The 26,810-nt window shown below is 37.8% G+C and overlaps 1 long non-coding RNA gene across 4 annotated transcripts in view; it reads left to right on the forward strand.

Annotated features, from left to right (window-relative positions):
* LOC102157117 overlaps window positions 1–24,111 on the forward strand; it is a 56,455-nt gene extending 32,344 nt beyond the window's left edge. For 2 of the 4 annotated variants that reach the window (XR_005378752.1, XR_005378750.1), the window contains one exon: window positions 4,862–5,102. This is a non-coding gene — a long non-coding RNA (uncharacterized LOC102157117). Of the gene's footprint in view, window positions 1–4,861; window positions 5,103–5,594; window positions 7,630–16,469; window positions 16,833–23,948 lie in introns of those variants that run through there. The other 2 variants (XR_005378751.1, XR_005378753.1) reach the window with 2 other exon arrangements.
* Window positions 24,112–26,810: the final 2,699 nt, after the last annotated feature.

Raw genomic sequence — 26,810 nt, forward strand, 5'->3', positions numbered from 1 at the left:
AGGCAAATGTTTTAATGCTTGAGGTTCTCCCTGATATCCTTAAGCATTTAAGAAGGAAAAGATGCTGAATGTCATATCGACTCAGACTTATTGACCCTAGTTGCCTAGAAATATCAAAATTAACCATAGAAGAAAAAATCTAGAAGTCTGATGGACACCGACTTTCTATTTTTCAAAGTAGAACTATAATAAATGAGCTGCATTATAATGATTTTATTGGAATGTATATTTGAGGATTCTGTGAACATATTGCTTGGATCTACAGGGAAAATGTTGTATATTTTGCAATTTCCCATCTAGGTGGGACTTCAAAAGCCACTAGGAAACACCGAGATTCACCATTCCCATTGGATGCTCTTTAGAACAGCTGATTAACACCACATGAAATTTGCCAGAAACACACCTATAATACCCTCCAAAATAACATTTCAGAATTTTTTTATATTTGACTGAGATTTTTTATGTTTGACTGAGAGCCTAGGCTGAGCACTGATGTATGTTCTAGCATGAGCTCTAAAGGTTGGGATGTCGAGTTTCCACTCAACGTGCCAGAAGCCTAAGGAAATAAAATCCTACCTCTCTTGCTTGTCTATAGACATAGCCAATGCTGAATAGAAAGAGTCACGATATGAAATGAGTACACATTGTCCAGAATGTTAAAAAGGCATTTGTTAGCTTCATAAAGTAGACACATTCATAAAGCCTAAAATAGCAAATGACTGGAAAGCTACTCCTTGCCAAGTGATAGGGAGAGAAGTTGAAAGCTCCTGCTAAACAATGTACAATAACTTTTACCAGTCAGGAAGCTAGCGAGGCAAGTAACAAAAAGATGTCTTGCTTTATAGATAAGTCAACAATTTAAGCATCAGTAAAATCTTTAGCTACAATGGAATAATCTCTCTTATCATAAATTCAAAAGCTCAGCATTACATTGTAGAGCAGGGACACCAAAGAAAAAGGTGTCCATCTGTGATTAGATTACCTTAGCATCGTCCATTAATATTAGATATTCCCCTCATGAACATGTTTACCTGTTATTCAAATGCAGTTATGGTTGAATCTGCATTCAAATATTTGAAGTGTTTTTCTTCTTCAAGAAGAAAAAAATAATAATAGCAATAAAGGACTGTTGGGATGTTTCAATTTTGCCAAGAGAGATGTTTATCTTCAGCAATTATGTAGGAGAAATCTTACTTTTCTCCTCCCTTTCCTCCTTCTCTTCCTTCTCTAGCTCTTCTCCTCCTCTTCTTTTTTCTCCTTCTCCTTTTTCTTGTCCTTCTTCTTATCATTTCTACCTTAGAAAGATGTCAGAACCAACAATAGCAGCCTTAAATTCTTGGGTGGAGGAAGGGGAGCGTCACCTGCTGAAAATTCTCCTTTTAGAAAAATAGAAGTGAATATTCAGCATCACTTGAGAACTGTTCCCTCTCCAACACCAAACCTCCAGAGTCCCTTTGCTGGACCACCAATGAGGATGGCTGGTTCCCAAGGAAGTCTTTGTAATCCCCTTCACTTTGATGACTTTGTAAACACAATCACAACTGATAGCAGGTCCAGGACAAAATTCTTTTCCTTCTTCCCCTCCTGATGCCCTCTGTCCAGTAACAAAATCCACCAGAATGAGGAAAAAAATTAGACAAATGTTGTACTTTAATGCCATTTCCTTCTAGATACAGAAGATTTGTAAATGTCAGAGAATGCATTTGATCCCAGAGAAGGCCAAGAGGAAGGGGCAGGAAATGGAAAGCAGTAAGGCTTATGTTCTAAATATGAATATCAATTTCGAAAAGCTCTCTGTTTCTGAACTTGAATAAGTTCATTTAACCTCCCTGCTTGCATTTTACCACCCAGATTGGAGGGACTAATTCAAAACAGAACTAATCTGAGCACCCCACTGAGGTTGGTGTTTCTAAAATGCTTCACACTGTATAAAAGGGGGAGCTAGGTGCCAAATGCTATTACTGTCCACTCCTGCCATGTTTCAAATTGACCTCTAACCTTTGATACAATGGAGTGTGAAACCAGCTTTAAGATCTATGTAATGCCAAACTGGCTCCAAGGGAAAATAGAAAAAGTAAGGCTGGCTGAGTAAGCTCTATCATACCACAATTTCACAGTTGAACCAAAAGTAGTACCAATTCAAATTGTAGGGTGTAAAGAGCCTAAAACTTTGAAGTCAATGCCCTGGAAATTGAAAGGGAGGGCTTGTTTATAACTGCAAGTTAACCCTTAGGTAGGATAGGATCAAGAAACAGAACCCCAGGGATACCTGAGTGGCTCAGGGATTGAACGTCTGCCTTCAGCTCAGGGTGTGATCCTGGGGTCCTCGGATCTAGCCCCTCACCAGAATCCCCACAGGAAGCCTGCTTCTCCCTCTGCCTGTGTCTCTGCCTCTATGTCTCTCATGAGTAAATAATTTTTAAAAAAATCTAAATAAAAGGAAACAGAAATGCAGCCACTACTACAAGCTCATCTCTCAAGTTATTGAATTTAACTAACTGTAATAATATTAATAATGATAACAGTTGCAGCCCCATTTTAACGATCCCTCCTATGCACCCTGAGGTGTGCTGAATGTGTGGCCTGTGTTACCTCACATACATCTCAAAATTCCACAATAAGGGAGAGTATCTTATTACTCCCATGTTACCCAGAAGGCAGATTGAGATTGAATGCATTGCTTGGAGTCACTTGGAGAGTAATAAAGAAAGCCAGGATCCAACTCAGGCCACCTGACTTCATGGAGCACAAACTGTGACAAAACATCTATTCTGAGGCAAAAATCTCTGGTCAGAAAGCAGCAGATGGGCAGTAGATGCTGCAGTGCAGTACTTCCCTCAACACTTGCCTGACTGTGAAACCATTTACCTTTCAACATCTTGTGACTCCTGGAGCTGAAGCCTAAAGGTTTTCACGGGAATGTGAAGGCTGCAGATGGGCTCTAGCCCTTGTCCTATGGTCTCCATAAAATTCTCATTTAAGACTCTCCTACTCACAGCCCTTCATGTTGCGAAGTGTTTCTTTAAAGAATTTTAGGCCATATTAGGCTCCAAGACCACATGTCTACTGTCCTCTCTCCTTTTTGTTCTTGTCTTCTAGTTAAAGGAAGAAGGAGATTTTTTTGTTCTCCTCTGAGAAGGACTGGCTTCAGAGTGTCTTTGGCCAGTGAGTTTCCATCCCACCCACCACAGCCATGACATCCCTCATTCCTCTCCTGAAGACATGGTTGAATTACTCCCTCAGCATCCCCAGACTGCCCCAAACACTCATGACAGTTTGGAAAATATCCCAAAGAAATACAACACTCTGCCTTAACTTGTCTTCTGACTTTCAGCTACTTTTCTCCTTCTCTCTGGATCCTTCATTTTATTTCCAAAAAGCCTAGAGAAATCTACCTCTGGGTAATTAGAAGTTTGAGAAAGGTTTCCAACTAAAAGCCAGAAATAATTTTTTCAAAAAAAAAAAAAAAAAAAAAAAAAAACAATAACTTGCCAGTCTAAAGGGAGATTTTTTTTATACAGTGACTCAAATTTCTGTGGCCAAAATCTTCTTTCCCGATCATGATGATCTCCCTATTCAGTGGAAGATATTTAAGATTCTCTTCTTTTCCATAGCTGTGCTCTCACTGTGATAGACATAAAAATAAGAGAGAGTTACTCCCTATACTCCAATTCCTTATAAAGCATTGCTGAAAAATTACGTGTAGTGTGTTCTATCAGAAGTTGCCATATTTCTCCCATGAAAGCATCTTCTTCTACATTAATGAGCCTCACCATTGTCTAAGTATCTGCTCAGAGTTACAGGAAATCAGCAAGGGAAAAATCAGAAAGGACTGAGATAAAAACTGGCAAGGTCAGTGAGACCTGGCAGAGAGTTCCGTGTGCCTTGGGAGGTCCCAAGTGTAGGAGTAAAGGTGGAAAGTGGGAGATGTAAGAAGCAAGGAATAAGAAAACACTGTTGAAAACCCAATTTGGAGTGATTGTCCCAATCAAACATAAATGGACAAAGCTAAAAGAGCTGAGTTCAGGAGCCACATTCAGAAGTCCAGGCTGGGCAGAGGGGCAGAGGTCCAATCTAAAACCTATCTACATCACTAGAATTCTGGAATTCAAAGGAGAAAGGGGAAAAATGCACATTTCAAAATACTTGAAAGCATATCTCAGTAGCTGAAGTGGGAAAGTTGAATTAAGACAGCCTCTTCTGAAACAGCATCTTTAACCATCCCAAAGGGGCTAATGGGAGGTGCCCTGCTCCCAGATAGACAGGCTTGGTGAGCAACCTTCTCAGGGAATGCATTGTCATCTCAAGGCAAATTTGTATAAAGAATAATAATATATTTATTGACTAGGACCAAAGAGGGTATAGTCAGTAAATGTAAATTCCCTCCTTTTTAGGATACCATACTTATATTAGTAAAGAGTGGTGTTCATTTGTGACACTCTTCTGGGACTCCTATAAACTGAATGTCTTGGTTCTGACCTGATTCTGCAGAGTGTACTCATGCAGGCATGCAGAGCTACTCTGAAGAACAATGCCCAGGTTTAGGGTAAAACTCCTGACCATTTATCCAAGCAATATTCTTTTCACTTCTGCTAAGATCAGCTATCCTTTGCTAACCCAGTTCAAGAATTCAACCTCAGCCCCTCCTTAATGAAATCTGAGATGAGGGTAGCCAGAATAATGCCCCCCCAAAGATGGCCACACCCTAACCCTCGTACTCAGGAAAATGTTATGTTATGTGGCAAGGGAGAATAAAGGTTGCAGGTAGAATTAAGTGGGCTAATCAGCTAACCTTAAATGGAGAGATTATACTGGATTATATGGGTGGACCCAATGTAATCATGAGGTATTTTTTTTTAAGTGGAAGAAGGCGGAACAGAAGGAGATGTGATGATGAAGTCCAAGATTGGAGTCATACCCATGAGAAGGACCCAATGTCCCATTGCTGGCTTCAAAATTGGAAGGGAACCATAGGGCAAGAAATGCCAACAGCTTCTAGAAGCTGGAAAAGACAAGGAAACAGATTCTCCTCTACAACTTCCAGAAAGGAATAAATGTCTGCCAATACTTTCATTTTAGCCTACTGAGACCCATAACAGACTTCTGGCCTATAAAACTGTAAGATAATAAATTTATGTTGTCAGAAGCCACAAATTTATGGTGATTTTTAAAGTTTCCGTAGAAAATACAATTTCCAAGAGGTACCAACTGCTTCTGAGCCATCAATGAAGCATTCACATTCAAGACAGGAAGGGTCTCTCTCCTATGCAGAGAAAAGTTCTCATGTTAAAGAAAAAGATTGCAGTTGGTGTCTTCCCACATGTATAAAGCAACTAGGCCACAAATGACTTTTGGGTCCAAGGAATGTGTTGCTATGCAATATAATGGTGAAGAGTCTAGGTTAAGAAGTCAGACAAAACTAGTTAGCAAGCATTGCCAACATATAATTATCCAGAAATGACTATATATATCCTGTTTATACTGGGGTGTGGATTGTTTGAAAAATGCAACTTTTCTACCCCCTCCCTCTTGTTCTCCATCTCTCAGACATAAGAAAGGGGAAATAGACCTTTTTTTTTTTTTTCTCAATTCAGGTTCACACCTCTAAGACTGTCAAGAAGTAAAGAGTACTAAAGATGGAAGATGACATTGTTTACTGTTCCTGAAATTCATTCATGGCTTTGGTCAAAGGGTCAAGCATTCCAAGCTCTAGAAAACAGAGAAAAAAAAAGGGCATAATTCCCAATCCATCTAGAAAGATGTCCATTAAATGTTACTTTTAATATTGGAGAGAACTATTTCTCAAGCCATGTATAATGAACACAGATTTCCAAAGACGGCATCATTTTATTTGCCACTTTTCCTGATGGAAAGGAAAAAAGAGGTCATTCCAAATCAGCTATAATGAAGCCTACTATTCCTGTATGCTCTACCAATGAGATAAAATTATTTGGAAGATCTTTTTCCTAACTGAACAGAGATCAATTCTCCCAAGCCAAAGTTATCTTTATATCATTCAATTAAACTCTTTTCCTTCCTAAGAAATGGAAACCAAAAGAGGTAGAAATACATTTCATAAGAAAGCTGAGAAAATAGTCAAATATTCAGAGAAAAGAGGACTCACAGTGCCACGAAAGCTGCATAAGGCCCTTTTGTACCCCAGGGGCATCTGGGGAAGCCACATATGTATGTTGCAATGGAATTGTGTCATCATTTCCCTGAATCTGAGGGGAGGGTTTGCTCTATATAAATTGTGGTCACAGAAGCTAACTGAGCTCACTTCTGTTACATTTGTGGCCAGGAGAAGAATTGCACGTAATTATGCATCTTTGTTCACCATGCGTGGAAACAAATCCCGGAAATGAAACCAACTATTCTATCAAGTTCTCCAAGCACATATCCATCACATTTACCAGACCTCAAGAGTGTGAATTTAGAAACTCAAGAATGGTGCTTCCCCTGCAATGATTTCCCAAGGTGTGTGGTCAACAGGGGATGGAATCCTTTACAGTGTGACACGGAGCCAGGAGAGAGTATCTGGGTACAACATTGTAAATGAAGGACAGCTTCAGTCACCTAATACATCTGCAACAGCTGTTTTGGCACCCAGTTATTGAGCTCACAAAGACTTATTTAACAGTGAGAATACACAACGTAGTGTGTGTATCTGTGTATGTTTTTAATGACCTACACACAGGCTACTATTTTATAGTGGCTTCCAGCAGAGAGAGGAAAAAACAAGATTCAACTATAGAAGCTGTCTACATTTAATATTTCTGTTAGTTTTCTGTCTGCCAGTCTGGCAGATTGGCCCAATTGGAAAAACAACATCTATGATTGCTGAAACAGTTCCTGGCTACATTTGGCACCCTTCATCACTGTACGACACAGAAATCCCTGTCTGCAAATCTAAGGCAAAAGAGGCCAGGCTTTGTGTATCACCAAGACTTATCTGTTCGTCTTTATTTCAAAGTCCAAATTCTAATGTCATTCCTCAATTCAATAGCATAGCAGTCTGCCACATTTCACAAAAACAATGCAAACTCTATGCAAATCCTTGGGTTAACTAGATGTCATCAGTCCCGTGTCACTATAAAAAAATGAATCTCTCTCCTGTTTTCTGCTTTGTTTTGTTTTTCTAGGCCAAGAAAAAAAAATCCAAACTTTTATTCATTTCACTCAAACTCTATTTTTAACGGGAGTAGAATTAAAATAATTTTTCTATACATTGATATACAAATAACAAAAATACACTTGACATCATGTGCTTTTGATTACTGTTGGACCAACAAAATTCTTCAATGTGGTGAAAAATGTTTAAAAAGTACTGAACCTGAAATTGGAAGTGCCAAGTCTGAAACTTGGTCTTGACTCTTAGTAACTGGGAGAGATTTGACAACTCACTCAACCCTCTGAGTCACCCAGCCTCACATTATTGGAACATCAAATAGGATTTCATGTCTGGTAAAAGACAAAGTCCCATTCAAATGTAATGTGATATACTAGAAAATTAAGAGAGAACACATTTGTCTGTAGGTAGTATTTAAACCAAAGCTTACCAGCAAATAAATCTGTAATTCTTAAAAAGAAAAAAAAAAAAAAAAAAGGCTGAAAATCCTATTCCCAACCTTCATCAGTGTTCATCTGTGCTCTTGTTGAGTGAAGAAACTGTAATATTTGGTCCCACATCTAATTAGGTCCTGGAAATTCAGCAGGATGTGAATGGAAGTTTTGTTTCTATGCAAGAAATCCTGGCAACCAGAGCATCTTTTTTTCTCAGCACATCAACATTCCATACCACAAATTACTGGCATAGACTGCCTGCAGAATCAGCTACCTTACCCTTAACCCTTTAGCTGCCAAGGGATGGGAAGTACACATTATCAGCAGAGATGCCATGGCCCAGGGGATAGGCATAGGAGAAGACTGAGAGCACCTTGAGTGAGGCTTTGAAATGGTTATTACAAATAAAGCATGAGCTTTAAAGCCAGAGTGTGGTCATTCCAATGTTGATTACACCATTTTCCTCTTCCCATCTGTAGGTTGACATAATAATAATCCACAGGATGGTAGCCTTGTTGTGGAGTTTAATAAGATAATTTCGGGACACCTGGATGGCTCAGTGGTTGAGCGTCTGCTTTTGGCTCACGTCGTGATCCCGGGGTCCCAGGATAGAGTCCCGATGGGGAGCCTGCTTCTCCTTCTGCCTGTGTCTCTGCCTCTCTCCCTCTCTCTCTCTGTCATGAATAAATAAATAAAATATTTAAAAACAAAATTTCAGATGCGTGCCCCAATGGCCAGCAAGACAGAAAATACCCAACAAAAGGTTGCCATTACTCTAATTATCAACCGTGAGCTAATGTTTTGGGGTGCTTTAATGCTCACCCACATTTTCTATGCCTGAAAAACTGTTAGTTATGCAACAACTCAAAAATATAATATTATCTCAATAACGGCATATTCCTATATGTTTGTTTTAGAGTAATTACATTTTTGCAATAGAAAAGAGCTCTACTCTTCTTCCCCTCACACATACAAATCAGCTCAAGCTGGAAAACTAAATTTATTCTACTGTTTTTTCCCAAATCAATTTTCAAATCCTATCAATTTAATCTCTAAAACCCTCTCTCAGAGCCCCCATCCCTGCTCTTGTTCCTGCCCTGCTCTGCCCTGGACCTCACCACCACTCTCTCCAACAGCTTCTTGGTTTCTTATTTTGTCTCCATGCCTCCGATCTTGTACTCCTTCAACCCATGCTCTGCACTGCCACTCATTTCTGGATTCCCACTGGGCATCATGGGTAACATGAAGAATAATCTTCCAATAAGATCTCATTAACCAAAATATTCAAATTCTTGACTGTGACAGATAGTTCCCTTCACAAACTGATCCAAGGGAACCTTTTGGTCACAGCCAGGCACTCCCTAGGCACTGCCATTTTGTACCTAAGTGTATGCAGTGGGGTGTTCCAATGGGAACTTCTACTTCAGTGGACACCAGATGCCAAAGTAAGGGTGAGGCTGATGTAGGTTAGCAGAGGTAGGCAAAGCAAATAGAACCCTGAGTGTCTTTACCACACCCCAACCCCATTTAGGGTTAAAAAAAATGGGCCTATATGTGAAGAGAGGGCATTTTGTGGGACATTTCCACTAAAGAAGCTATTACCATTTAGTCTTATCCTTATCTTTTTTGGAGAGAGATGAAGGGATCCTACCTTCTAAACTGCCCCACCAAGAGAAGACTCGCTGCCCCAGCTGCTAGGAAAGCAAGTGGCACAATCCTTTTGGCTTTCAGCCCCTACAGAGACTCCCTCGGGTACAGAAAAAAAGCCTATTTCGGGCAGCCTGGGTGGCTCAGTGGTTTAGCACCTGCCTTCAGCCCAAGGCGTGATCTTGGAGTCCCGGAATCAAGTCCCATGTCTGGCTCCCTGCATGGAGCCTGCTCCTCCCTCTGCCTGTGTCTCTGCCCTTCTCTCTCTCTCTTTTCTCTCTCTCTCTCTCGTAAATAAATAAAATCTTTAAATAAAAGAAAAGAAAAAAGCCTATTTCAAGATCCTGCCCTATCACAGTGGCCCATATCCAATGAAGAATCCAGTGATGGAGGCCACACTATTTCAGCCTATCAGGCCAAATCCAAGTGGCATTTTTAGCACCAGAACTTCACCTGAGGCCTCCTTCACAGCTCAACGACTCCCTCTCCCCTTTCCTTCAAGTGTTGATCCCTTAGGCCTTTCCCAATAAACATTTTATATGTTAAATTTCTTCTCAGAGCCAGCTTCCAGGGGAATCAAACCTGCAATAGTGTGTTCTAGTGGCTTACTTTCAATACATCTGCCTCCCAGGCTGTAAGTCCCTTGAGAGCAGGGATGAGTCTTAATGTATCTCTGCATTGCTCAGACTCGGCACCTGGGAAGGGGCACAGGATTTTCATTTAATATAAGACATCAAAACCAGGATGAAAGAGTGAAATGCAAGATTTTAAATCAGCACAGGAACACTTTTCTATGCGAGGGACCTTTTTTAAAAAAAAATTGATTGATTGATTTGAGAGGGAGAGAGAGAGAGAAAATGCAAGCACAAGTGGGGGAAGGACAAAGAGAGAGAATCTCCAGCAGACTCTGCCCTGAATGTAATGCCCAATAGAGGGCTCAATCCCATGACCCACGAGATCATGACCTGAGCCAAAAGAGAGCGGAACACTAAAACTACTGAGCTACCCAGGTGCCCCATTTATGCAAGGGTTCTTTAACATGGGGTGGTCCTCATTGTAAAAGAGAAATACTTTTTTTTTTTTTTTTTTTTTTAACTATTATCACTTCTATGAGAAGAAATTTTCCCTTAAAACATTTCTGGCCTATGGCTCTAACCTCATTCTTACCTGTAGAAGTAAAGTAACTCACCCAGTCACTAGATAACCCTGTGGCTTAAGGACACTCATCCATTTGCACTCACATTTACATATGTAGAGAGACATATTTGGAATAACACTACTGGCTTTTCTCAACCCTCAGTTTTTTCCCAGCAAAGGAGAAACTGACTTATTGGCAGGTAAATTTGATAAAAGGAATTAATCCTTCCTCTTCCCCAGGTAATTTGGAATCTACCTACCTAACAAAAGCATATTGTCTTCTCTACTTCTGCAAGCTATACCGGGTAGCCCCCAAGGATGAAGTATGCAGCTGCAGAAAGCAAGGATAGTTGTCTGCTTTGGGGGTAGATTAGCAAGCCTCCTTAGCAAATTCGCTTGTGCTACTTATTTATTGCTTAGGAAAATATTGCTAAAAACCTAGCTGCTTAAAACAATTTGTTATCCTACAATTTCTGTGGGTCAGGAATCTTGACGTGGCTTAGCTATGTCTTCTGCTTCAAGGTTTCTTATAAGATATCAGCCAGAGCTGAGATTTCATTTGAGGGCTCAACTGGAGAAATATCTGCTTCCAAACTCATTTGGCTGTTGACAGGATCACTTTCTTGCACGACATTGGGCTGGGGCCTCAGTTCCTCATGGGCTACAGCCCAGAGGCTGCCCTATATTTCTTGCTTCTTGAGTGTCTCCATCTTGCTTCATCAAACCCAGTAAGGGAGAGGGTCAGTAAAGAATCTACCAGCAAAATGGAAGTTAAAATCTTATATATAGGCATCACTGTTGCCATTCTATTCATTAAAGCAAGTTACTAGGCCTCAAGGGGAAGAGATCACATACACATGAGGATACCAGCAGATTGATGTCACTGGAGGTCATGTCAGAAGCTGCCTTCTACAACCCCTAAGCCCCATTGTCCAGCAGTTTTATCAAAAAATCATAAAGATGATTATTCTTATTCCCATGAGTCTGATTCCAATGCCCATTTCTCCATTGGTTCCAATCTCAGGAAGGGAAGAAAAATGCCATTTATAGGGCCCCCTCAAGGCACCAACAACCATCCCTGAGATTATTTCACTCATAACTAGATAACCTTTCAGGGGCAAGGAAGACTGACCTCAGGTCCCTTTCTTGACTATGAACATTTATCCCAGTGTAAGGCAGACTCTTGCTGAGGACATTAACTTTAACCTGTAGCAAATACGCTCTGCACTTATCCTTAGAGAAACTTGAAGGAACGTACCCCACAACCTCACCCAGGCTAATGATTTCACATAACCAAATGCTGAGGCCAAATGTATACTTGTCATGCCAGCTCTCAGGAGACAGAAATACTAAAGACTCATGTGACTCTGGAGGAATGGCACTGGAGGGCGTGTGACGCCAAAATCCGAACCATGTCTCAGTCACAGAGAAGCGTTGAAAAGTGTGCCACGTACTTATCACCACAAAGGTCCTGTCCATATTGAAACAAATCCAAAGGATAAGATTGACTGAATTACATAAGTCCTTCTGTGCTCAGGAAGCATTCTCAAGTGCCATGCGTAAGACAGTGACATTTATACACTGGAAAAGGGCTTCAGAGCTAAATTGGAAGCAGCTAAGCATTGCTTGGGGCACTCATATACCTTACTTCTCTAAGGCATTGAAATTAATAGGCTCTAATAAAATGGAGCTAATTGTAGGTAAAGTCAAAGCCACATAAACCCCCCATGAGAGCAGAGGCTGGGTTATTCCCTCATCACCAGACCTATATATGGCAAAGTTTTATGGATATGTGTTTATAGGATGTTTTATAGATGTGTGTTTCACTGTTTAATTGCTAAGTTTTTGTTGTGTGTTGTTTGGCCACTAACAGCCTTCCCAATTTTTGGCTTTTTACCTACATTACAATGTGTGTGATTGCCATATAAGACTTCTGGATAGCTAAGGAGATCCTTTACAGGTTTTTAATTATTTGATCAAAAATACATATCAAGAGTACCAAGATGAGAATCATAGCCAACAACAGAAACACAGGACTAAATTAGATGTAAGCATCTTGACAAAGTATGGTAACAGGTGCTGGGCGTCTTGTGTTCAAATAAGAAAAGAAAGTCTTAAGAGAAATCTCACAGAGCTTAGATCACACCATGGTTTAGTACATGCTAGACATTTTGGTTAGGTACCTTCTGAAGATACAGACCATTTCTCTGGGAAATGGTGCTACCTGGACATTGTGAGAAGAAGCCTTGCCCTGTTTACAGCATTGTGCTTATTCCAAAGTTGGACAATCCATCTTATAAAGCAAGGTCATCCAACAGATGCCTCTGAGATAATGGAAATCTAGTCTGTGCTGCCCAATACCTCACACACTAGCATGTGAGACTACTGAGCACTTAAAACATGGCTAATAAGACTGAGGACTAAATGTTTATTTAAATTTGAATATGAATAGCTACCCACAAATAGTAGTAACTATCAGACAACACAGAGCTAGAAATTTACTACTCAAAGTGTGGCCTGGAGACCCATAGCCTTGGCATCCTCTGTTCATAGATTTCCCAACAGAATCTGTGTTTTACCAGGAATCCTAGGCGATGTGCACACACATCAGAATTTATGGAATGCTACTCCAAAATATTTCTTTATAAGACTGGCTCTCTAAGGGGATAAAAATCTCAGAGCTGTTTTTTTGAACCGAGAAACTAGAGAATGAAATCTTCTGGAGTCCTATAAAATGTGATCTGTATTCATTCAATAGACACAGTCTTTCTTCTCATCAGGGCTGACTTCACAAGCACATTTGGTAAAAGATTTTCGCTGACCCTAGAAAAGGCCTCTGTAGTACACCTAGAATTTCCATGAAACTTCCTGCCATTGATACTGGTTTGCCAATAAAGATCAAGGCTCAAAAGTTTATGTCCTAAAAAACTAATATGAAATTTGCTCTAAGCCAGGAGAAATCACAATATTAGTTATCTGAGGGATGCCTGGGTGGCTCAGCGGTTGAGCACCTGCCTTTGGCCCAGGGCATTATCCTGGAGTCCTGGGATCGAGTCCCACATCAGGCTCCCTGCATGGAGCCTGCTTCTCTCTCTGCCTATGTGTCTGCTTCTCTCTCTCTCTCTCTCTCTCTCTCAAATAAATAAATAAATAATCTTTAAAAAAAATATTAGTTATCTGAGCACTAAATGTAATAAGGAAGAGGTGAGGAAGGACACTTTCCCAGAAACTTAAAGTGGAAAGAAAGGAAGACCACAGGGGTGAAGGAAGAGAGAAGAAAGGAACATTGATGTTGCATGTAGCATGCTACACAGGCTATGTTTCTGGACTGAGAAAGCCCTTGTGGTCCAGAACCATTTTCTACAGAGAGTGGCAGCAGTCACTCTGAGAAACTAAATTCTGGGAACGTGAGGTGCCTACGTTGGAAAGGTCAGAGTGCCCCCAGAGGCACCTATATTTAATCATTCTTCAGCACAGCTGTTCCTACCACAACCTAAATTGTCGTTGTCAGGAGCACTAATGTGTCCCTTCTGTAGTAGACATCGTTGCTTGTATCTGTTTGCTTGTTTTCAGGCTCTGCAGGCACGTCCTCTTTTTCCAATATTAGCTCCATAATATCATCTGGGGATTTACCCACCAGTGACTCTTAGCCAAGTGTGTCACTACTTCCACACACAAGCAGAAAATAGGGCAAACTCAAACCACTAGCCCGGTGATGGTGATGAGTCCCAGGAAGTTTACCTACATCAATCAAAACAAAACAGAAGCATTGACTTTGGCTGCAACTTCCAGCAAAAAGACCCTTGTCCGTTTTAGTTGGACTTGAAACTGTGAAGTGTTGGGTTAAGCAGCCCTTTATAAGGTAGAGGAGAGAACCTGTATGAGTCTAAAGACTGAAAAGAAGGATGCCAGTTTTTTAGGATCTGACTGAAGCCTCGCCTAAAGTCAGTCCTACACACTGTACACCGCGCGAATCAATAAATTGCTTCTTTTTCCCTCAAAAAGTCTGGATTTAAATGCATATCGCTTGGAACCAAATAAGCCCGAACAGATAGAGCTCCTCTCGAAGGAATATCTTAAAAAGAAAAAGAAAAAGTTGGCTGAAAGCACAGTGAGGTAAAAAACAAATGACAAATGCGGTGCTCTAAATAACACGTGGCTAAGAATACTGCTGTGAACAGGAAGCTTTCTTACTTTCTTTCTTCTGTACTGTATAAAGATTTCTGTAAGTAAATATATAGCCCAGAAATAAGATTTACAAAACAAACTCTTTAGAAAACATGAAAATATTAACTTGTGATGATAAAACTCCCAGTTGTTCCCATTCATTTATGACAGAAATAACATCATCCATCCATCACTTTGGTGAGAAGTCACAAGATTCCAAGTGTATAATACTTAGTAGCTCCACTTCACAGATTCAGCAACATTTAATTTTAATGTACAAATAGCAAGAGAAGTTAGGCTACACACTCTCAGCTATCTTGCCCTATTATTAAAATTTTACTTCTATAGAGAAAGCTATGAGATCAGAAGAAATAAGGGAGAAATACTTCAATGGGGTTCCCTAAAATGTTGGGAAAAAATTGTTATAGTGAATACAATTACTGTAAGGCACATGTTAATATGTCTGGGTTGTTTCTTATTAGTGAAACAATGTTTGGAACTGAGTTAGGAGTCTATTTCATATAAGATATTAGACGGTGTAAAACACATAAGCAGCAATAATAAATCAGTGTCAGGGTTTCTGACAGTGCATAATGTAATACCAGGCATAGAGTGGCATTCTATCTTGAGCCACTTGAACCACTTACACCCCTAAAGGAAATGCCAGTCACGTGTCCTAAGTAACAAGTTTCCACAACACCGGAGACTTCCAGCATTCCATTGCTTTTTGGACACTATATGCAAAACTGCATCGAACATGCATTCATTTTAATATGAATCATTTTTAGAGGGAGCTAAGCATTCTGTGTCAAATCAGGAATGGGAGTTGCAGCCAATGAAGATGAGGGGGAAAAAAAGATAGCTTATCCCTTACTGCTGGCAAAGCCAATTAGGCGTATCTTTGTTTCATGACAGCTATATAAAGAGTTGGGAGTTGGGAGTGTGGGCATTTGATATGGATGTGCAAACTAATTCTTTCTGTTGGCTCACATAAACAACAGTTAGTGGCATATCCGGTAGATGTTGTTTGGCCTCACTTCCCCAGACCATGTAAGGCAACGCAATTTGATACCTGCAGAGGCTTTTTGTCTCTTATCCAAAAAAATTACAAGAGCTTCTTCAAATAGAGTATTTAAGATGTGCTGAGATAACAACCCTGATCCATTAGAATATTCAGTTTGAAACTAAGATCAAGCTCACATTTGCATTATGGGCTTGATGACCTTGACTTTGCATTTCTGCCTTGTGCTAGCAATACAGTAACCACTGGGTATACAAATTCAGCACCAATATGAACTTTGTCATTGAATTTATTTTATTATGTTTAACCTTTGCAATTTATTTACTGGTCCATCTCTTCTGCTGGATGATGAGGTCCCAGAAAATAAAAGCTTCATTTGTGTCTGCTGTGCCCATACTACACACATAGTGGGAACTCATCTGTTTTTGAAATAAATTCAGTATTGGTTTCTACAGAGAAGTGTATTAAGCATTTTGATTAATATTTATTAAGGAAGTCCCACAGGTAAGGTTAGTAGGATTCTTCTGGCCAGCACTCATTTTTATTTTACAAACACATAATTTTTGAAGTTCTCTTAAGCACAAAACCTATGGCAATAGCAGCCAGCATTTCCTTATTTTAGGTGTCCAGTAAAATACTAGGAACTGTCAATCCCCTATTTCTCCTTTTTTATATGGTAATGCAATTACTATCTAAATGTTATAAGTAAGGAAACTGATACTTCCTTAATAATCAAAGGACTTAGTTGTATTCTTAAATTCATACAATCTGAAACTTGAGTCCTCATTCTTAGCTATCCCACTACACTCCAACCTATAGATTGTATATTTTGATGACCATGAGAAGTAGTGGGGAATCCCAAGTCTGTGGAAATAGGCAAATAGATAATTAACTTTGCTATAAACTCTAATCATTCTTCCTTTTTGTTTCTTAGTTTCAGAAATGAGATCAACCACATAAATGCATTCAATCCCAAAGGTATATATGGAAATAGATCACAGAAGATTTTAAATCAGGAACTTGTTTGGCTTCAAGCAAGTTGGCACAAACCAACACCATTGCAAGGCACAGTCAGCTCTGTGCTCAAAAATGGTAAATGTGCAGAAGGAGCAATGAATCCTACTGCTTCCTGAGGATTGGTGGGTCTGAAAAGTTAGTTGAGCATGGAATAACAGCATTTCTTGTGTCAATGGCTCCTCCTGTCTCAGGTGATATAAAAATGACAAAGGGAAAAATATTATGAGCATTTTCTATGGCAACTGGAGATGCTTGGCTAGATAGCCATCACGCTAAACAGGTAAATAATTAATAGTGACTAATATATATTTGGACACAAAATGTTACTTGATATTTTCACATAAAGTTTCCAATAGCTTTACCAACATTAAAGCATATTTTTGTCATGTAAAATAAGAAAAAACAATTCCTCTAAACTAACACTAGAAAAAAAAACATTTACATAAGGTTAAGCTCATTCTGTTTCTTTTACAAAGAATCTATTTTGAATTCAAGAGCTCACAAATAATGTGGGAGACCAATTAGGGGACTACCAGGATGGCTGCGTTATTGAATATTCTAGAAATCATAGTCTGTTTTCCCGAGCCCTTTTTAATAGATCCAGAAGGGAGTAATTGAATATATGAAACCACTTGTCAGAGCTGAGACAAAATTAAGGTCAGTCTTTCAAAAAGCCAATAGTAGGAGAAACCATATCAATAATAATTCATGACTTGATGGCTTGATGGGAAAAAGCATCCTCATCTTCAGGCACTTCTACCTTTCCAAACATTTTCCCTGCCAAAGTCCGCCATCAAAAGTAAGAGAATAGCGATCTTGGAAAACACTGGTTCTGAGATTTGAAGAAGTTTGAGCTAATTTCTGAGATCATACATTCATAACATCCACAGGACATCCCCAAATATAATGCACAATAACAACTGGTAAAACAATCCATGACACCTAAACAGAATCAAGCAGGACCACGGATCCAATAATTTGAAAAGAGTTGTATAATAAAGCATCCAGATAGTCAGGTCTGTGGATTCTTCTGTGTTATGGTCTATAGTCATATACACTATATTTACATCTAATAATTTAGAATTCTTTTGATCATTGCAACATCTTTGTAGGGTATGCAAGCCTTGTCCTCATGCTACAGATGAAGAAGCTGAGACCTAGAAAATTTTAGGGATTGCCATTTTCATACAGATAATATAGTGGAGAGCCATAATTCCATCCTTTTCCTGACTTTTCACTAAACTAGGCAATTTCTCAAAGATGTTAACGTGAAAATGCTCAAATATTTTAAATTCTTTGGAATGTTTATATATTGTGGATATATTACTTTCCCTGTGTAAGCAATCTATGTAGATTATGATTCCAGTTATACTATCAAAATAATCTAGTGCCATTATATATAATCAGGCAATCTTAAATTAGAATGTGATATGTTTTCAATCTGGCCAAAATATGTAAATTGGTAAATATATTTAAAATGCAAACATATTACAGAATATGCAACAAATACTGGAAGCACTGGACATGGAATTTAAATATCATGGGTTTTAAATAGGCTGTATTTTGGGGCACCTGGGTGGCTCAGTCAGTTAAGCATCTGCCTTTGGTTCAAGTCATGATCCCAGAGTCCCTGGACTGAGTTCTACATCTGGTTCCCTGCTTGGTGGAGAGTCTGCTTCTGCCTCTGTCCCTTCCCATGGGGAATGCTATTTTTATGCTTCCCGTGCTATCTCTTGAGCTCTCTCTCTCCCAAACAAATAAAATCTTAAAAATAAATAAGTAAATAAATAAATAAATAGGCTGAGTTTCAAACCGAATGGCCCTGGGCAAATCATTTAGCTCTAGAAGGTTTTTCCACCCATGAAAAGGGAAGCTGATTGGTCCACTCTGCACCAGCTTGAAGGTCTCATTTATTTCTTGCTGTTGTTATTGTTTTGTCAGGGTTTTTGAAGTAATGTAGACATACACAAAATATTAAAAATCAAATAGCATAGAAGGGTTTTTAATGAAGGCATACTGGGAAGCTGGAGCTGCTGTAACAAAACATCATTGACTGGGTGGCTTAAATGACAGAAATGTATCTTTTCATAGTTCTGGAATCTAGGAGTATAAGATCAGAGTGCCAGCATGGTCTGGTCCTGTGAGAGCCTCCTTCCTGGCTTGCAGATGGTCACTTTCTTGGTACATCTTCAAAAAGCCAATATTGAATGGAGGTGAGGTGTAGACTTTCCTTTTTCTTATAGGCCACCATCTTATCAGATTAGGGATCTACCCTATGACCTCATTAATCTTAATCATCTTTTAAAGATGCTATTTCTAGATATTACCACATTGAGGTTTAGAACTTAAACATAGGAATTTGAGGTGGGGACAAAATTTAGTCCATTGAAGAAAGTAATAGCTCCTTCTGGATATTTAATCTGTTTATAATTGTCAATCACTTTTAAAGGTGGTTTTACTCTTGTGATGGTATCTTCATGTCTTTTCCATGTGCATTGCAGGGCTCTTGGACTCAGAGGCTCTTTAACTCTTTGAGGTAAGGGGTCTCTGTTCTGAGGTCCCAGATGACAAAGTGGAGAAGCTTTGCTCTGAGGCATCATGTCTCCCCACACCTGCCATAAAGTTGATTCTATTTCTTTAATAAAAATTTGAGTTTGGGAGAATGGGTTGCACAATAGGAAAAAAAAAAAAAAAGTTTTGTCTCCCTTTGGAATTAGAAGAAAGGGGTCTGACTAGAGCTGACTCATCGATATATAGATTTTAAATTATTCCCTACATTTCCAACCACCTTCTCATTCCTGTGTCTCCTCATCCCAGCAGCCTCTGACACCTGCATTCCTTGTTGGCTGCATCTTTGTCTGAGAGTGTTCAAGTCTATGGCTATTCTGAAATATAGAACACAGACTATACGTGCTATATTTCATCAACCAAGATTTTTTAAATATCTTGTTTGCTTCAATTTGCCCCAGCTAGATTTTTTCTAGACTAATGCTTGATTTTTATTCTTTTACTAGCATTATTATTAAGTCTCCAGAGGCAGAAATAATTAATCCATTTACACAGTTCACCATTTTCAATGGGAAGCCTGTTTATACTTAATAATTGAAAATTTACTTCAGTAGCCTTTCACTCGATATTCAACAAACATTTATTAAATATTCTCTAACTAATAAGCATTGACCTACAAGCCTAAGAAATATACTGTGCATTCATCTAATAGTTTTCAATCAGGCCTCTTCTGTGTGCCAGGCATTGTGAAGGACTTCATCATTTAGTGTCCCAGGATACCAAAGTAAACAACCAAGAGGAGCTCTAAATTGTCTTCTCTCCAAAAGCTAAAAATTAAGAGAGAGATTGATTTCTGTCATGGATCTGAGTGGAACAGCATCTAGAGTCTCTTTCAATTTAAGAATTCTGAAGAATGCAATGTATAGGGAGGCCCAATGATCTAAGATGGTCAACAAGATCCATAAAGGTACCTCACTTTATCAGTTCACTTCTTTCCCATGGTAATAGTTATTTCTTTAGTTTTGGACTGGACTTGTGGGCAACCTTCTCAAAACTACATTTTCAGCTTTCTTTGCAATGGACTATGAATGAGATTCACCTGCATACAACTCCCAAATTGTTTATTTAAAAGGAAATGCCATGCCCAGGACCTCTTGTCTTTCCCTTTATCATGAGCTATAAATATAGATAAATCTCTGCCCAACTCCAATCATGCAAAAAAGGACTGTGGGTGGAAAAATAAAATGGATGGAGATCAAGTCCCTTAATGACTTCAGGGAGCAGGGTTTCCCAAGCAAGCTAAATTAGACAGATGGTTACATGAGGAATTGAAAACTTTGTCTCTTTTCAAACCACTATAATTCAACAGTCTCTGTATTACAATATCTTAAACTTTGCCCTAATAACCTAGTTTCACTAAGTGTCAACTCATGATCAGTTTTCAGACATATATTAAAATTATAAAAGAATGTTGCCAACTATAGTTTCCAATAATTCAGATTATACTCAAAATTTCAGGGGCTACATTTCTAAAAAGTAATTCAGTGGACAGAGGCATAAGGTAGCAATGACTCTAACCGTGGGCTAAGAGAAAAAAGGAGCAGTGAAAGAATTAAACAAGGCTCCTGAAGTTTCTGCTCACATCAGCCACTGCCATCCACATTCCATTAGCTTATGCAACTCAGTAAAAAAGTCTGGCTCAGTGGGATGGGGATGCATACCATACAGGACACTGTGGTCATTACAACAAAGGGTAGGAATATACAATCTTCTTACAAAGAGGGCAGCAATAACTGGGAGCAGTAACATAATCTCAACCATAACCAAATGGAACAAACTTTAAGTAAATTTCAGCTACAAGCCAAATAGTTTAAATGGGCTTCAATTTTATTCATATAACTTCATCTTCTTTGTGCTAAGTGGAGTCTCATAACTGGAAGAAAATATACTGTGTTTAGTTAAAACAGATTTTAGAGAGCCTTTGACGATAATAGTCTGGATTTATCAACTCCTATGGTCAGATATTCAAGTAGTCATTGCTGTATTTCCTAATATTCTTATCCCCTCATCTCTAAACTCTATACAGCAAATAAAAACATTTTGGCTATGGAAAGAATTCTAATCTTTTTATATAAAACTTATCTTTGGCACAGTTTTATGCAACCTTAATACTACCTTTAAATGCAACCTTAATCAACTTGCAAATTCCATTGATTAGAATTTAAAATGACAATTTCAATTCTATCATGAAGTAAGGTTTAAAAAGGACTTAGAAAATATTCCTCTACCATTCTAAAAAACTTGGTCTTTTCTCCTCTTTAATTTTTATTAATGTGAAGTTCATACAGCTTTTATTCAGAAATTTCCCAACACACAGAGAGAAAACAACTACCTTTTTTTTTTCTTTTTCAGTAAGGTTTGATACATGGCTATATAAGCCATGTATTATCTTTTCTCTTTTTTCATCATTTAACTACATTAGTAAAGTAGTATACAATTTATCAGATTATTAATTTGAAAATCATGTCTATTAATCAATTGATTAGTCTTTAACATGTACAAATAAAAATTCTATTTAAAATGTAGGAGAATAAAAGGAAGCCCTATGTGAATGAGCATAGAGGTTATATCTTAAAAGATCACTCAAATGTATAATTTTTAAAAGTAGATCAGTGGCTCAATCAGTTGAGTGTCTGACTCTTGATTTCAGCTCAAGCCATGATCTCAGGGTCACGTGATTGAGCCCTGCTTCAGGCTCTGAGCTTAATGGGGAGTCTGCTTGAGATTTTCTCTCCCCCTCTTCTCTCCTCCTCCCCTCATGCTCTCTCTCTGTATCTCTGAAATAAATAAATAAATCTTTTTAAAAAAAGGATCAGTGGAAGATTTCTGCTTTTGGTCAGTACTAGAAATTTGCAAGAGACTTTTGCTTTTATAGTCATAATCAAAAAATAAAATACTTATAAAAAATAGTAGTATTCTGAACTACCAATGATATGAAGATGCAAAGAAATTGAAGGGAACCAAATACTGTATGTATTAAATAGGAAATTTAAGTAGATTATAAAAACTGAAAAAGGAATTAAATAAAAATGCTAGAAAGAAAATGAAAATGAAGTATTGATTTAAGGGTAAACTGGATTCACCAGAAGGAAAAAAATCATTGAACTTGAAGCAAACTTATTAGGAAGTATGCAAATGGAAACAGAAATGGAAAGACAAGAAGGAGGAGGAGGAGAGTGTTCAGAATTTATGATACAATATTAATGACAAAAGAAATTCTTTAACCTGAAGGAAAATAATATCAGATGGAACTCAAAATTGCATAAGGTATGGAGAGTAGCAGAAGGAATAAATCTGGGCAAATATGAATTAGTAATATGTGCTATTATTTTACATGTATATATACTTTTGGACATAATAAATAATAATAAATAATAATGATAATAAAATATTGGCCATTTAAAATAAAAATAGCATCTATGCATTGGGAGGAATATAGCACATGTAGTGAAGTAAAATGTGAGATAATAATAGAACAAATGTTGGGAAAGGGTAGTTGATATGGCACTATTGTGAAAGTTCTTACATTGTTAATTGGGAGTAAACTTTGATAATAAAAATGTATATCACGATACCCAGAATGGTTAATAAGAAGATAATCCCAAAAGATATACCTAAAATATGTGATTCATTCAAAATAATAAAGAAGAAAAAGAGGAAACAAAACTAAATTTAGTTTTATTATAAGATGAATAAAACTAAATAAAATTTAAAATCCAAGATGGGAGATAAAGCACATCATATTAATAAATATTAATAAATGGAGTAAATGGAATAGGTAAATAAATACTTGGGCAAAAGGCAAATATTATCAAACTGGGGTGGAAGGTGAGAAAGCAAGATTTGTATATTCTTTACAAGAAAGACACTTTCAATATAAAACAGCCAAGATGAAGATAGAAAGGTGAGAAAACTTGTACAAAATAAACTGACCATAAGAAATCTGGTATAGCTATACCAGTATCAGACAAAGTGGAATTTAGAACAAGCAGTTTCATCAAGGATAAAGAGAAACATTATCTAATGAGAAAAGGCTTGATTCATCAAGTAGATAGAGCAATCCTAAATGTGTATGCAATAAACACGGAGCTTCAAAATACATGAAGCAAAAACAAGTGTAAAACATGACTTCCACTTTTGGTCAATACGGAATAACAGGAGCTAAACTTACTTGCCTGCCTGAGACAATGTTTTTAATAGCATATATAACACATTGGTTTGCAAAATAGTGTCTAAGTGCATTGAAGGCTCATGATCCCTGAGAGATGGGAAACAAATTATTCCGGGCTTGCTGCCTCTACTTTGCAGCATAGGGAAGAGAAACTCAGACAACACCTGGTGGAGCCCAGTGGACTCCCTGAGTTGAGAATTCAGGAAGACAAGCCCATCTAAAGTCCTCTGGACAAAGTACTAGAAAAGAAGAGAGGTGTACAGAGAAAGAACCCTGGGGTTTTTTGGAGAGGCTCCCTCAAATGTCCAGTTGAGTACTGACAAATACATACATCCAAGGAAATTACCCAAGCTAGAGAAAGAACTACCCAAAAGAATTTGGGGTACAGTTCTTCATCCTTACAGAGAGCTGTTCATAGTATATTTTTGTGGTAGACACACTGAAAACTTTTGTGACCTTTGGAGAATTGCAGAAAGTGAATTCAGTCTTGCCTCAGTAATGGGGAATCACTCAGCCTTCCCCAAGCACTGATCCACTTTATCCTAACAAATTTTAAAAACAAGATCCAAAAGTATCAAACTGTTTCCAGAACTAAGCTCTAGAATATTTATAAGACTGCAAAAATAATTAACACCCACAAGGTGTTTTTTTCCACAGGAAAGATCACAATGTCCAGCCTCTAATAAAATATTACCACACGTGAAAGAAAGAGAAAAATATTACCCATAATGAGGGGATAAACAATTAAAGCCAACCAAGAACTGATACAGATGTTAAAATTAGAAGACAGAAGATGGTTATCATAAAAATATTTTATTTCAATAAGGTAAGTAAAGGCCTGGAAGATACTTTTAAAAGACCCAAAATCAAACTTCTAGAAATGCTACCATACATAATGTGTGAGACTTAAGATACATGCTATGGAATTAATAGCAGATAATAAAAAAATTGCAGGAAAATGATCAGTGAACTTGAAGATATAACAATAGAAATTACCCAAAATAAAGCACAGGATACTTTATTTGGATGATGAATCTAAAAAATAAGCAGAACATTAAGAGCTATGGGACAACCTTAAGTGTCTTAGTATAAGTGCCTTGGATTGAGCAAATATGCTTTCAATATAAAGCCAAAAGCATAATCTATAAAAATATCAATTGATAAATTGGGCCTCAAAATTGAAATTTCTATTTAAGCAATTAAGTAAAGAGAATGACAAGGCTAGGAAGAAAAATTTATAAATCATATATCTGAAAAAGGACTTGCATTAAGAATATATAAATAATTCTCAAAACTCAAAAATAAGAAAATAACCAACCCAGATACAAAGATACAAAACGAGTAAAAGATTTGAACAGGCTTCACAGATAAGCACATGAAAAGATATTAAACATTATTATTCATTAAGAAAATGAAAATTTAAGACCACAGTAAGCTACCACCACATCTCAATTAGAATAGCTAAAATTTAAAAGACTAACCATACCAAGTGTTGGCAAGGATGTGGAGAAACTAAAACTCTCAAATACTGCTGTTCTGGGAATGTAACATGGTTTAGCCACTTTGGAAAGCAGTCTGGCAGTTTCTTAATAGAGGAACTGTACGACTAATATATCATCCAGCCATTCTTAAATTCAAGATCTAAGGTAAGTTAAGACCTCTGTCCATGCCAAGATTTATACGTGAATATTCATAACCACTTTATTTATAATAGCCCAAATGAGAAAACAACCACAGTGCCCATAAACACATAAATGGATAGACAAGTTGATCTATCCATACCATGAAATATTATTTAATAATAAAAGGAAATGAATTATTAATACAGGGCACAGCATGAATGAATCTTAAAATCATTATACATGGATAAATCCTAAACATCATGTTGAGCAAAACAGACACACAAATATACTCACCCAGTTGCACACACACACACACACACACAGCAAAAATACATATCTGTGGTCCTCTTTAGTGAGTTTCAAAAATAGACAAAGTTATTGTATAAATTTAAATTCAGGAAGTAGTGCCATGCAGACAAGGTGGGTGGATATTGACCAGAAGGGATACAATTCAATTTTTTATGGTGATGAAATTTTTTCAGTAATGATTATTTGTTCATATACAATTGTCAAAATCCCTCAGCATGAACACTTAAGATCCATGCAGTGTATTATGTGTATTTATACCTCAATAGCATTTTTAAGAAGGACCATGAAAAGTAAATTACTATTTTTATCACCCTTCACATATTATCTCTGCAATTATTTACGCATTGCTGTTGCAGAGTGAGCATATTTCCATCTTCATAAGAACATGCTCCAAACACAATTATTTCAAATACCCTAGGGAAAATATTAAAACACATAATTTTTCTTTAAGAATACAATATATACCAGAAATGCAATACCAGAAAAAGCAAAAACAAGAAAATAAAACTAAAAACAAGAGGTAAACTTAACCCCAAAGGGATTCTCTAAAACAAAAACTTCTTCTAAGCTTAGTTTAAACCAAATGTTTTCTTCATGCTCAGGCCTTTTCTTAAATTTCAGCTCATCTGAGGAAATCATACATATGGATTTTCATGGCCATTTGAAAATAATTGCTCTGTACCTATGTTCTGAGGGTATTATCCGCCCAACCAGCCAATCGAAACTCTCCTTGTAAAGTCACTTCTATGTTTTGTTGTTAGCTGGTCCTAAAACATAAGTCTGAAAGTAAAGGCGGGATTTTTAAGCTATGAAAATTAAAATCTCATTTTACTTGCCAATTCTGGGCTATCATCAGATCCTACTTACTAACTTGGGAGAACCAGATCCTCCAGCAAGTTATACCACACCCACAGAAAGGAGCACCCTCACTGAGGCCATTGGACCCACACAGGACACCTGTAACCTCAGCAAAGGGATGGACCCATGCTATCCTGCATGCTCCCTCAACTTCTCCTGTTGTCCATCAGTGCTGTCCAGAAAATGAGTAAGAGTCGGGCATTTGTCAATCTGATTTAATGGATGATGGTGTTTGACCAAAATATATATACATATGGTGTCTGTCTGGCTCAGTCAGTAGAGCATGTGACTCTTGATCTTGAGGTTGTGAGTTCAAGTCCCATGTTGAGTGTTGGGATGACCTAAAAAGATAGACATATAATTAGCAGCAAAAGAGAGTAAAGGGAAGAAGAGAACATGCTGCAAGAGCAAATGAAGAAGACAGGGACAGAGCAGCAGACTTAATACTACTGAGCTGCTGTCTCTAAAATGACATGACCCCTTGCCTCACAGGACTGTGAAGCAGACTTTTTTACATTAAATAGAAAATATCAAAATAATCCTTGCTTTTGTTTAATTTTTTATTTGGAGACATTTGTGATATTCTTTGAACTTTGAGGACCCTACTTTTGTGACCTTGGATGTCAGAAGGACTCATTCTCATTTGGGCGTAGAGGTGCGTACATATAGGGAGGGCTGTATGTGATTATGTGTGAGGTTTTTTTTTCCTGCGTTGGCTACCCCAAAGAGA

Source organism: Canis lupus, chromosome 25, assembly GCF_011100685.1.
Source record: "Canis lupus familiaris isolate Mischka breed German Shepherd chromosome 25, alternate assembly UU_Cfam_GSD_1.0, whole genome shotgun sequence".
NCBI classification, from domain to species: domain Eukaryota; kingdom Metazoa; phylum Chordata; class Mammalia; order Carnivora; family Canidae; genus Canis; species Canis lupus.